This window comes from Macadamia integrifolia, chromosome 7 (genome assembly GCF_013358625.1).
Source record: "Macadamia integrifolia cultivar HAES 741 chromosome 7, SCU_Mint_v3, whole genome shotgun sequence".
Classification (NCBI taxonomy): Eukaryota; Viridiplantae; Streptophyta; class Magnoliopsida; order Proteales; family Proteaceae; genus Macadamia; species Macadamia integrifolia.
Window position 1 is genome coordinate 4,942,089 of NC_056563.1, and position 14,746 is coordinate 4,956,834.

At 36.2% G+C, this 14,746-nt stretch overlaps 1 pseudogene; it reads right to left on the reverse strand.

The window, feature by feature from the left end:
* Window positions 1-1,510: 1,510 nt before the first annotated feature.
* Window positions 1,511-11,873, reverse strand: LOC122084217 (annotated as a pseudogene).
* Between the last annotated feature and the right edge of the window lie 2,873 nt (window positions 11,874-14,746).

A 14,746-nucleotide genomic window follows, 5' to 3' on the forward strand; every position in this document is an offset into this window, starting at 1 on the left:
AGGGTCCAACGGCTAGGGTGTATATTGGGGCCCTCCCAACCATTGGATCTTCACTGCCACCCACCGCTCACTGCAGAGGATTACTAAAATGTAGGTTGTTTTGGAGGAGACATTAATAACTTATCAGAATATATGGTTGATGCTCGTATGATAACACCTCAGCTCCTAGTTTTTCCAAGCTGACCCAGCTTTAGGAGTCTAATTTTTCTCAAATTGGGCTAGGCTACATAGGACCTTCTGATTTTTCTCAAATTGGGCTAGGTTTGACAGGACCTTGTACGCATAAGATTAGTTGTAACAGTGCGAAAGTAGTGGCTCTGTTTGGTTGCAAAAAATTTCTATTATTTTCCTTAGACTCTGTTTGGTTGCAAATGCAATTAAAGGGGAAGGGAAGTGAAATTTTTTGTACTTAAATAGAAATGTTTGTAATCATTACCCCATGTCATTATATCATCAACTTAAAATTATTCCATGTTTGATTATTAAATTTCACTTTAATTTATATCATAAACCTTTTACTATAATATGTAAAATGAGAATTACTTGTTAAATTTATCATTACTAAATATAGTTAAAAAAATGAAGTAGTTTATACAATCACATGAGATCATATGGAGTAATGATTATAAAAGTATTCTTTTTAAGTATAAAACTTTCACTTTTCTTCCCCTTAAATATCCCTTGCAACCAAACATAGTCTTAAAAAATAAAATATATTTTAGGGGAAAAATCATTTTTGGTATTTAGTTGAAAAAATTTCCCACGTTGACAACGTTGGGATCTTTTCCCACACCCACTCACATCTTGGCCTATGGGATACGTATAACACATTCTTCCCTCCTTGACCTTATGGTTCCCTTATTGACGAAATCGGTTCCCATTTCATGATTGGTGTAGCGTAAGAGATTCCTCCCACATTGGTGGTGTTGAGAACCCCCTCCCATGAGATTTATATGTGAAATTGCCAAGGGACCGATGGGGAGGGATGGATAAGGCCAAGCATAGACAAGTACGGCAAGGCTCTATATTATAAAACATTATTGTGCGTAAATGATCTATTCTCTCCCAGCGGTTGAGTGGCCGTTTAGACTTTGTTGTACAATTTCAGATATTTGCAGTTCCTTAAATCCTTTTTAACTGTATTCAAACTTTTGACTGTCCAAATATATTAATAGAACGTCGAGCATCATAAAAGAGATAAGAATACTAATACATAAGACTAACGACAAGGCAACATAATAGTTTCCAGGGCAACACTAGGATTTTAGGAAAGTAATACACATAAACAAGAAAGAACATAATCTGGATCATCTCCCCGTACAAGAAGAATTTGCGTACGATTTCATGTTGACATGTGTCCTTTTGTTTTTAAAAATGCCTTTTATTTATTACTACAAGCATTTATTGCGGCATACATGAAAGAAAAAGATATGCGGCATCACAAAACCACACGTGAAGAGCCGTTACTCTCCACGTACAAGGAGCTGTTGTGGACTCAAAAAAAGCATACTCAAGGATAATAGACATGACCTGGGAGTCGGGGCTCCACCACGGTAACGAATGGGAACTCTTTTGGTGTTGAGAGCCCAAAAATATCCTCCATGTTCAAGTCCTAAGGTTTCATTTGTCCCAGCAATTTCCACTCAAACCCTTGTAATAGTTTATCCAAACTTGACTGAATCACCTTCAGCCCCAGGCTATAGCCTGGGCACATCATTCTACCCGACAAGAATGGTAATAGCTCGAAATCTTGACCCTTTACATCAATGGCCTTCCTAATGAACCTCTCGGGTTTGAATTCATTTGGTGCTTCCCACAAAGAGGGGTATCTGTAGGATTTAATTTTCCTTATTTGTCCCAATTGACCATTGATTGAGTTCTGTTATGGAAACCCAAATATTTGATTTGATTGCCAATTATCTTGGATTCTATTAAGTATACACACCATATTTGTTTGATTGCAAATAGGGAAGATTTATTTCTAATTGATTGGCCTACCATAATGGGAGATGGACATTATGTTATTAAAGGAGACTAGTCTTCCCCTTGTATGGTTACGTACTAATCTCACTATTAAAGAAGTGCATTGAGAAAATATTAAGGGGAGAAACCCATCTCTATTGAAGAAAAAAAAGATTGTTCATTCGTGGAAGAACGGCATCAATGGTTGCGTCAAGCTTCGTTGGAAACAACATGTCATCGACGGTGAACAATATGTTGTTTCCCCATTCTTGTAATGAAAAGATTCATGGTGTATTGGCGAGATCCTTAATATGATTTAAGAATTATGATGTTATAAACTCCATTAGTGGTATCAAAGCATGGGTTTGTCAATATGTTATGGATCATTTCGCAAATTAAGATCAATGATTAAAGTGATTTTGATTTGAATATTTTGTTTTTTAGAATAATTTTGAATTATTCATTATTGGGTGGACGCCATTAAAGAGGCTGAAACCAAATATAACATAGGTTGAAATCAATCATTAAAGAGCTGAAATAATCGGTTAATGTTTTCTTCATGTGATTTGGGTTGAGATTGAAATGGGGACTTCCCTATCATAATGAAAATATGTTTCGATCTTTAACTCTTTTAATGATATGAATATTGGGCATTTATTTTTTTATTTTATAGTGATGGGCTGGGTTTATTTCTTTAAAATGATTCGAATATAGGCTTTGTTTAATTCAAATCAAAAGAACTTGAATCCATTATTGGGGCCCATTAAACGCAAACAGCCCATTAAGATGTTTATTTGAACGAAGACCAAATCCTATTGAACCAAATCCAATCAGACAATTTTAGACCAAATAGGGGTGGACCAAATTGGGTCGACCCATTACCTGACCCACCGACTCCAATTTTTGACCAGTTAGGTCGACTAGTGACCCGCCGGAATATGGTCATCGTCGATCAACTTTTTCACGTTGTTCGAAATATTCAGGCAAGATTCCATTTGTTAAAAAAAAAAACCCCCATTGTATAAACTGAAATAGAAATTTACCTATAAATCTGTTTGCTTTAATTTATGCCTATTTTTTTTTTTTTTGAAACAATTTTCTGTTTCTGTTATGAAATAGTATTATGTTTATGTTCTTTATGTCATAAATTGTTTTTTAAATGCTTTTCTATTTATTTTGTGTTCTATTTATGGTAATATATGTTTACTATTTCTGTTTATGAAAAAAAATATATATTTATGTGATGGAACTTTAAATAACAAGAAAACACATATTAGGAACATAAACATAACCTTTTAGTGACAGATTTTTTTTTACATGATAGAATTATCACGTAATTGCTTCCGCTGTTATTATGTATTCATTTTAAATCTAATTTTGATTCCGTCTTCTCTTATGTTTGCAATTTTGGGGGAACTTTAAGATGGCATATTGATGACTCTAGTTGCACTAAACTTTGGGATAATAAACTAATAGTTTAATGATGTCATAAATGATTAAATATTGAACTTTTAGGGATAAAACTAAAATAACTAGTGATTCGATTGCCGCCAAAGCGGATTAGTCATTAATGGCAATCACATGGTTGAGAAGAGTGGAAGTATCCAAAGGTACACACTTCTCTTTATTATGTCGAATCTAACTGTTAGTCTTAAATATAAATAAATTTTTATTTCATAAATATTGATGTTGTAACTAGTTTAGGGTGTTAGGTCATGAAATTAAGTTGAACGGGAGTATCAAAAGATACATGTTTCATCATGATTGTGATGGTCACAATTGTTAATCCTAAACATAATTATAATAATATCAAATTAAAGATAAATTATAGGACATTATGATAAATCATTAGTCTAATAGTTGGGTTGAGATGAGACTCTTCAAAGGCACACATCTTTGTTTAATTTTCTGGATAGATTTCTAGTCCTAAAGATAACTTCCAACACTTGTTGAGTGAATCAATAGCATATTACTTTCTTGATCCCGAATGATAGATTGTACTGATGTAATAGGTTTCTCTTTCTAGAATTACAATTCTAGTATTATTAAAACTCAAAGCATTCTTGATATGTAAACATGTATTTCTGTTTTCTTTCAGAAGGACCATCACCTATGGCTATCCCTAATTCCTTCCCTATCCTTACTGGCTCAAACTTCTTGGATTGCCATGAGGAGCTAATATACTATCTGATTGCTGTCAATCATGATTACTATTTGTGCATTAAGAAGCCAACTGATCTCATTGATAAGAGTATTGCAGATGAGAATAGTCTTCATAAGAAGTGGACTAGATCAAACCAGTTGTGCCTTTTGTTTATCAAGAAAACAATTGGAAAGGTTATCAAACGATCGATTCTTGATTCTAATGATATAAAGACATATCTAGCGTCTATTTAAAAGTGATTTTCTACCGTAGACAAGTCTCGTGCAGGCCACATAAACGTAAGAAGGGAAAGAACTTTAAAGTTGCGCCAAAGAAGAAGACATCCAATACACGTACTGACAACCAAAATTCTGGCAAAGTAAAATGTTTCTTCTATGAGGAGGGACATCTTCGTAAGGACTATTAGAAACGTCGAACTTGGTTCGAAAAGAAGGGGATTTCTTTCAACTCGAAGCCCAAGTCCCAGTGAGAGTTTCGTTTACATGGGGAACTGGATGGAGTCTGAAGTTCGAGCAATCGGCACTTGCAGACTCATAATGGATGCGAGATACCAGCTGGACTTATTGGACACTCTCTATATCCCCTCTACTTCTAGAAATATTGTTTCTTTATCAAAATTTGATTCTGAGGGTTGTTTATGTTTGGGAATAATGTTTTTAAAGTTTATAAAGACAATAATCTAATATTTACTGAATATTTATGTGATGATCTTTATAGATTTAATTTGGATTCTGATTTTAAAAATTCTTTGCTTACTCTACATGTGAATATTGGAACTAAACGTAAATCTAACAATAATGTTTCCTCAACCTTGTCGCAAACGTCTAGGTCATATTTCTCGACTTAGGATGGAGAAGTTAGTAAAGGAAGGTGTATTGCCTAATCTAGACTTCACTGACTTTGGTATTTGTATAGATTGCATAAAAGGTAAGCAACATAGGACAAATAAAATTGATGCCACAAGGAGTGATGCACTATTAGGATTAATTCATATAGATATTTGTAGACCATTTGATACCTGCATTTTTGGTGAGACATATTCCATCATCTTTATTGATGATTACTCACGGTATTGTTATGTCTACTAGTTGAATGAAAAGTCTGAAAGCTGGACAGAAAGATCAATACTGTGAGATCTGATAGAGGGGTTGAGTATTACGATAGACATACAGACCTAAGACAAGTTGAGGGACCATTTACCCGTTTCCTCAAATCGAAGGGTATCATTCCCCAGTATACACTTCTTAGTACACTTGAACAAAATGGAGTTGCAGAAAAGCATAATTGTACGTATAAGGATATGATTCGTAGTATGATAAGCAACTCATCACTGTCTGAGTTTATGTGGGATGAAGCTTTGAAAACAACTGTGTATATCTTGAATCGGTTTCCTAGTAAGTCAGTTCCTAAAACTCCTTATGAGTTATGGACGGAAAATATACCCAGTTTGAGACACTTACACGTATGGGGCTGTCCAGCTGAAGCCAGACTGTATAATCCACATGAAAAGAAACTCGACTCTAGGACCATTATTTGTTACTTTATTGAATACTGCCAATGGTCAAAGGGATTTAGGTTCTATGCACCTAAGCATAGTGCTAGGTTTGTGGAAACTTCAACTGCTATATTCCTAGAGGGTTGCGATATTAATGGGAGTGTTGAACCACGTAATGTGGTATTTGAGGAGCTCCAGTTTATACTTCCAACTCCTGTACATCATGATGATATTCCATAAATTGCCATTGGTAATGATTTTATGGAACAACAAACTATAGAGGATGTACCATTCTATGAGGACGTTGTCACTGAGAACACTGTGGATTTACCTCCACCTCAACCAAAAGTACAAGGTAGATCTCAAAGAGTGAGAAGGTCTGCTATTTTGGATGACTATATAGTGTATCTCCAAGAGTCTAAGTTTGATACGGGAATCAAGGATGGCCTCTTAAATTTTTCACAAGCTGTGAATGATAATGATTCTAATAAATGGGTAAATGCCATAAAAGACGAGATGAAATCTATAAGTGACAATAAAGTCTAGGAGCTCGTTGAACTACCTTCGAGATTGAAAGCAATTGGTTGTAGATGGGTATTTAAGACCGAGCATGACTCGAAGGGTAAAGTTGAACGGCATAAATCCAGATTAGTCACGAAAGGTTTTACTCAGAAGGAAGGCAATGACTACCATAAGACCTTCTCTCCCGTTTCTAAGAATGAATCACTTAGGATCATTTTAGCATTTGTGCCTCATTATGACCTGGAGTTTCACTAGATGGATGTGAAGACTTCATTCTTGAAATGGGATTTAGAGGAAGAAGCCAACACGAATCAACCAAAAGGATTTAGTGTACAACGAAAGCAAAGTCTGGTGTGCAAATTAAAGAAATCAATCCATAGACTTAAAAAAGCTTCTAAACAGTGGTATTTAAAGTTCAACTACATCATTGTATCTTTCGGATTTGTAGAGAATACTTTTGACAAGTATATATATCTGAAACTTAGTGGGAGCAAGTTTATATTCCTGGTCTTGTATGTGGATGATATTATGTTTGCCAACAATGATATTGGTTTGTTAAAGGATACAAAAACATTCCTCTTTGAGAACTTTGAAATGAAAGATATGGGCTTGGCATCTTTTGTTACCGGCATCGAGATATTCCGAGATAGATCTTGCCGGTTGCTTGGGCTATCACAGAGAACCTACATTGATAAGTTCTTGAGAGATATGGTATGAAGACTTGCAGACCTAGTGTTGCTGTTGTGATTAAGGTTGATAAATTTAGTTTGAGCTAATGTCCGCAGAATGATCTGGAGCGAGAACGGATGAAAGACATTCCTTATTTTTCATTTGTGGAAAGTCTTATGTATGCCATGACTTGTACTCGTCCAGATATAAGTTTAGCAGTTGGGATGTTATTGTGCTTGCCAACAATGATCTTGGTTTGTTAAAGGATACGAAAACATTCCTCTTTGAGAACTTTGAAATGAAGGATATGGGCATGGTATCTTTTGTTATCGGCATCGAGATATTTTGAGATAGATCTTGCCGGCTGCTTGGGCTATCACACAGAGCCTACATTGATAAAGTTTTTAAGAGATATGGTATGAAGACTTGCAGACCTAGTGTTGCTATCATGATTAAGGTTGATAAATTTAGTTTGAGCTAATGTCCACAGAATGATCTGGAGCGAGAGCGGATGAAAGACATTCCTTATTCTTCATTTGTGGGAAGTCTTATGTATGCCATGACTTGTACTCGTCCAGATATAAGCTTAGCAGTTGGGATGTTAGGCAGATACGTTAGTAATTTTGGTATGGATCATTGGGTGGCTGCCAAGAAGGTGATGCATTATTTGTAGGGAACGGAAGACTACATGCTTACTTACAGGGCAACTGATTAGTTGGAAGTGATCAGTTATTCAGACTCTAATTTTTTTGATTGCCTCGATAAAAAAAAGATGTACATCTGGTTATGTATTTCTACTTGCTAGTGGGACAATTTATTAGAAGTCCTAGAAACAACTTGTGTCTCCACTTTTACTGTGGAAGCGGAATTCATGACATACTTTGAGGCCACATCAATGACGATTTGGTTACAGAATTATATCTCTGGGCTTCAGGTTGTCGACTACATCATGAAGTCGCTGAGACTTTACTATGACAGTGTCACCATTGTATATTACTCCAAGAATGACAAGAGTTCTAGCAGCGCTAAGCATATTGGAGGGAGGTACACTTTGTGAAGGAAGTTGTTCAGGAATAGAAGGTGTTTGTATCTCATATAAAGACAAGTCTAATGATTATAGATTCGTTGATCAAGGCAATGGCGCCTAAGCCCTTTGTAGATCTTGTATCTGATATGGGTCTTACTAGAGTTTGATGTATTGGTCACGTTTTATTATGGACACCCTCTATTATTTGTTATGATCATATTTATGGATGTTTCTGACCATTTCTCATTTCTATCTTTGTGTATACAATTAATGTGATATGCATGAGATATTATTGTTTTGACCATTTATGAGATACATATATTATATGTCTGTATCTCATATAAAGACAAGTTTAATGATTGCAGATTCGTTGATCAAGGCAATGGCACCTAAGCTCTTTGTAGATCTTGTATCTGATATGGGTCTTACTAGAGTTTAATGTATTGGTCACGTTTTATTATAGAAACCCTCTATTATTTGCTATGATCATATTTATGGATGTTCCTGACCATTTCTCATTTCTATCTTTGTGTATATAATTAATGCGATATGAATGAGATATTATTGTTTGAACCATTTATTATTTTTCTCCCTATTTAAGAACCAGTTTGATTGGGATTATTGATACTGTGATTATGGAAGGGAGTATATCAATTGATAAATGATATGTGCCATAGTTCTTATCAATAGTTTCATTCATTCAAAGTATTATTGAATGCAACCAAGGATGGGATGTTTTGTTAAAGTGGTCACATTGAGTTGTTTTCTAAAATTATTGGAATCTAAGAATTATTGTTTTTAACAAACAAATCTTTTAACTTGTTTTTTCAAAAATAAAACTTGGGTTGCTGTGCATTGGTCAAATAGTCCAAGTGGGAGATTGTATGATTTAAATTTCCTTATTTGTTCCAATAGACCATTGATTGGGTTTTGTTATGGAAACTCAATATTTGATTTGATTTCCAATTATCTTGGATTCTATTAAGTATACCTACCATATTAATTTGGTTGCAAATAGGGAAGATTTCTTTTTAATTGATTGGTCTACCTTAATGGGAGATGGGTATTATGTTATTAAAGGAAACTAGGTCCCCCTTGTATGGTAACGTACTAATCTCACCCATTAGAGAAATGCATTGAGAAAATACTAAGAAGAGAAACTCACCTCCATTGAAGAAGAAGGTTATTCATTCATGCAGGGATGACATCAATGGCTGCGTCAAGCTTTGCTGGAAACAACACGTCATCGACGGTGAACGGTAAGTTGTTTCCCCCTCTTGTATTGAAACGGTTCATGATGTAATGGTAAGATCCTTAATATAATTTAGGAATTATGACATTACAAATTCCATCATTATCTTCCTATAATCCATGTGTTGATGAATACTTAAGTCCCTGCCAGGATACTGTAGCTGATGACTTCACGATCATCTCTAGCTAGCCAAGTCATTAGCATTGGTGCCACAGGGTGCACCCTCATGGTCTCCTTCACAATGGCTTTGATGTAAGGGAGGTGGGAGATGTCTTTCTCATCTACCCATCTCTCTCTCTCTCTCCCAATTACCCTATCTAGCTCTTCTGAAGCTTTTTTGAAGAACTTTGGTTTTTTCAAGAGCTCTGCAATGGCCCATTCTACAGTCACTGCTGATCTCTCAATGCCTCCTGCTTTAAGTTCCTGCAAGTGGAGGAGGGCCAATCAATAACCATTAGCAAATTAAAACACAATTAATTGAATCCGGTGAAAGGAGAAGGCGAGATGGGCACCCAAGTGTAGTATGTGGGCCTATCCAGATAGGCCTGAAAGTGAGGCCCATTCAGGTGTTCATCCTTAATACCAATTTCCACCCTAACAAAAGCTTATTGGATTGAATTCATTCCATTAATATAAAAAAAAAAAAAAAAGGATTGAGTTCGGATTGGGTTTCTCTTCTGCTGATGGCAATGCCGAAGGTGGAAGAGTAACTCAATGGTTTTCATTTGTAATCTCTTTTATAGTTCAGATTCTTTATTAATACAATACATTTGCTGATTCTTAGCAAAAAAAAATCCAACTGAAAATCAGATCGCACCAAAACTAAACCAAACAATGAGAATTGGACCGAAAATGTACCCAACCCAATATACAATCTATATCAATCCAAAAATCATAAAAAAACATGGTTTAATCTTCTCATAGTAAACCGAACCCAGATCAGATCGGATCCATTATCAACCTGATATAAGAAATCAAATCCGAATCAAAATTAAATCTTCCTTTATTGATATGATTTTGTATTCACTTCTTCTCACACCAAAAAACCAATAAAACTAGATCAAACCAAAACGATTGATTGAAACCCCTACTTTTGTGGCTTGTGCTACTATTTATTTATTGGGAGAGCACATCAACCATATCCTTAACGTACAAAATCTTCCACACCCTCTCTCTCCCTCCTCTCCTTATTCTCATCAATCACATGCTCCAGAAACCAAATCAAACTTCTTTTTCGAAACTCTCATCCTCTCCACGTACCCTTGCAGGTCCATGAAATCGATCCAAGGTATCCAATTCCCTATGTTCATCACACCGTTTAGCAGGAACAACTCGTCCAACATCTTCTTGAACTCCTCCATCGACTAATCAACCAATTACTTCTTCCCCAACACCATCCGGCTTATCACGTTCAGGCTTATGTACGTCTGACAAGTGATCCTTCATGTTTACAACTGGACCTGATGATAAGGGTGTTAATTTAGAAGAGAAAACAAAAATTGAAACCGCGGTTTAACACTGAATCAAATCAGGGCAAATAAACCAGTTCGACTTTGATTTCATGATTAAAACTGTTGAGCTGAAGCAAATTACATATTTTTGAACCTAATAAGGAACGAGGTAAAATAGTTGGTGGATGATGGGTCCTAAGAGTTGGAGGTCGAGAGTGCAGATCAAGTCTTCGTACGAGAATCATTTTCGTATGGTGTTTGATTTACACATGAACTCCACTTAATCTTTTTCTTCTTTTAATTGGTTTTCATTCTGAGTGGACTCCATCATTCTTGTACAAGGACTTGATCCGCTCCCGGAGGTCGAGGTCCGGATTCTCTTGAATTTTACTACCAGGCTTTGACCTGCTTACAGGTAGACCCTGTTTCTCCTTGGCCTTTGTGGACTTCGATGATATTCCCTAGCCCTCTAGAGGCTTATGGGGCCTTAGTAGGAGGCACCCAAAAAAAATAAAATAAAATAAAATGGAATGATAAATTTTATTTTATTTTAATATTTAAAAAACAAATTGGTGAATTATGATCCTAATAAATAAGAATTTTTTATTCGTTAAGATATAAAATGTTGACCCAAACACTTAAAATAGAATACAACTGTGGGAATAATTGAGAATGTTGTTACTTGATAGTATTATGTACACCCAAACCCAAGGGAAAATGGAGCTGGGGTATGAGCATCTTTTCAAAGCCTAATTCCACCTTTTCATGTGTCTGGGCATACCAACACTATTGGGTAGTATTTTTTTTTTCCCAATAAACTTAATATGAAACCAAATTAAAACTCAACAAGGAACTGAATAAAAATCAAAACGAATTGAACAAAGTCGATTTGATTTTGGCTATACAAAATATGTTCCTATTCTTGGTTTGGTTTGATTTTGTTTTTTATATTTTTATCTTGAACAAACCAAAAAACAATAGAAACCAAACCGATTGACATCCTTGCCTAATGACTGGTACAATCCCTTCAGAAGAGCCTGCATCTCCTCCACTCGAATGAACTCGCAAGACTCTAAACGCTTGGCGCTGAAGAGCTCCACGAGACACATCTTAATTACAGGCTTGTGCCCAGTAGAGTCCGTAAGGAGACCAGGTGACGTCGGAGTGGTTGTAGGTGGTGTGTTTTCGGGCGGCCATCTTTGGTCGGAAGCAAAGTTGAGGTCATGGATCTTTAGGGACAGCTTTGCCATCTCCACAGATGAACCAATCACTACTGGTTAGCAGCCAAACCAGAGCTGCATTGTATGAGTACTGCTAGTGCCACCAGCCATGCTGCAGCGTAGATGAACCATGGAGCTTCCAACTCCATGGATGATTCTGATGTTGAGTATTTGAGGAATTGGAAGGGAAAACAAAGGAAAGGCCAATACTGAAGTGTTTGGTTTAGGGCTTGTGTTTGTGAATGAGGCCTTGGTTTGATATTTATAATAGAAAGAAGAAGATTTTGATATCACCTAATGACGAATTCTTAGTGAAGTCACGGGTGGCACGAAGTAGTACATAAACAAGGAATTAAGTCTATTCCCGGGAGAATTTTTTAATAGGTAATTTGTATATAATAAGGAGAAAAGGACATGAAAATACGGTGAAAGAAAGCCATTACAACTTTCTTTGGGCAGACCGAAAGAAACGAAGAGAAATTCCTAAATCAAGCCGGACAAACCCTGATAGCACAATACATGTAATACAGAAAGTAAAGCTTTTGCAATTGAGAAAAGATGCTATGAAGGAGTTAAGTAGCCAAATCACAGGAGAGAAAATAGTACGGGGCCCTTTTAATGTGACGACTCTTCCGTAGAACTCATGACTGGATGGGTCAAGTTTCTAAAGACATTAGGACCACCGCCATCATTCAACTTTGACGCTTCCTCTGGAAAATCCAAATATGTACCCTCTATATTATCAATTCGATGGGTCACCTCCACACTATGGTTCACTCAACTTGATATTTTAATTTTGAAGGAAGGATTTGCTTCGATGCAAGGGTGCACTAGTTTGCACCAAGGGATGGAGAGTGACAAATAGTCCAATAGAGATTGGCAATAATGAGGAAAAAGGGAATGAGGTCCTCAAATGGGATGTGATAGGGTATACATAAGAATCTACACATTGGCATTGTGATGGTTTTCTTTCTTTTAATTTTTTAGTTTTTTTGGTTGGAATTCTAGATCGCAAATAATTAGGGTTCATTAGGGAACATCTATTACAGAGGGCGTCAATTCCTCGGTTTGGTCCATTTTGATTAGGTGGATTCAGTTTTAGGAGGGTAATTAGTCAAATTAAGAAAAATCAAACCATTATGAGAAGTTTTGAATTTGTTTTGCATTTTCTTATGGGGCTGTCATTAGTCCAATACTGAAAATACTGGTTTTTCTATCGATTTTTCTCTTCTTTTTTTTCAATTTTGGGTTTGATTTGATTTATGTTTTGATTAGTCCGATTTTAACAGTTTCATATAATCCCTAATCGATAAGGGTTCAGCCTTGATTGGTCCAACCAACTTGCACTGGCCAGAAATTGATACTAATCTATTTCAGTTGAAAATCTTGTTAAAAGAAAATTTTTTCATAACGCTTTAGTACCAAAAGTTTAGATTTTTCTTGAAATTTCTCTTTTTACATAATTCTTATTTCTAATCTAACAGACATGGTTTTTGGGAACATAATTTAATTGTACTGAAATTTTGAGGTTATATTGACAAATATCTAATATTCTATAGGGAAAAGGCTGGACATGCTCATGGGTTATTCAAGCATAAAGTATACTAGCATCTGTAAGCCGTTAGATGAAAGAGAAAGGATCTCATCCATTTGTAAACATTGTCTTACATAAGTTGACCAACACTGCCGATCCACAGTCCTCCTACCTTTCCCCTTCCACTCCGTCTCCTCCGGCTCCCCCTCCCTTCCACAAATTCATCGATTCCCGCTGCCTCTCTCTCTCTCTCTCTCTCTCTCTCTCTCTCTCTCTCTCTCTCTCTCTCTCTCTCTCTCTCTCTCTCTCTCTCTCTCTCTCTCGTCCTGCCTCTACATATGCCCCACGCTTGCCACATATCTATATTAGTGTAGAAGATACAAATTTGAGAGTTGCGTTGGAACTCCAATCGAGTTAGAAAACAAAGAAAGGGAGAAAATCTGAAATCTTGAAAGGTTTTTCCCTTTAAAGAATCCAAAATAAGAAAAAATGCAGTCTTAGATCAAGACTAGAAGTAGAACATCTTGAATCTTGAAGCTAAGGAACATCAATAAAATCCTTAAAAACAAGAAATAATCCAGCTCGATCATTTTATTCCACAGAAAATTCCTAAAAAAATGTTGAATCTCGAAGCTAAGGAACATCAATAATCTAGTCCGTTAGCAAAGCGGTGTTGACGTAGGGGGATAGAGGCGAAGAGGTTCTAGGAGGGGCTAACCAGTGGAGGAGAAAAGGGAGAGATTAAATTCTCTGAATTCAAAACTCTGGTTGAGCAACGTCACCAGTTAGTTGCAGGGAGTGGGGAGATAAAAAGAGGGAAGAGAAAGGGTGTAGCAGTGGTGAAATGAGGTTTGGATGTTTTCCTTCGATCCAACGGTTTTGTTCATACTGACAAAATCCTACGGCTAAAATCCTGCTAGCACATAAGATTCTAGGGTAACCCGCTAGCATACCTATCCCTCTCCCCCATTCTATAGGAATTTTTTTTTTTTGAATGCCCATTCTTTAGGAAATGACTTAACTATATAATGAGTTATTATAATATTTTTTGGGGAGAAGGATAGAAACACCACTTGTGAGCAAAAAGCTAGACCCTATTGGCTAGTAGCCTACCGTTGAGCTTCCCTACTGATTTGGGTTGGACCAATATTGCTTGTCATATGGACATTCATGATTTTCTAGTTTTTTTTTTTTTTTTTTTTGAGATAATTTTATTATGAAGAAAAAAGCAAAAAATACATCAAAAAGGAGCACGGACAAGGCTGAAACTGCTAAAGTAACTTGCTAACTCCACCTTCGACATGGCCATTAGCAGAGAGTGTAAGCAGCGCCCTAGAAAAATCTGAATTTGTGCCTATCCATTGCATCATTCTCTAAATCAACCTGAATATGACCCGGCAATGATACCAAGGTATCAGAAAATCCCGACTTTGAGGCCTTCTTCGCAAGA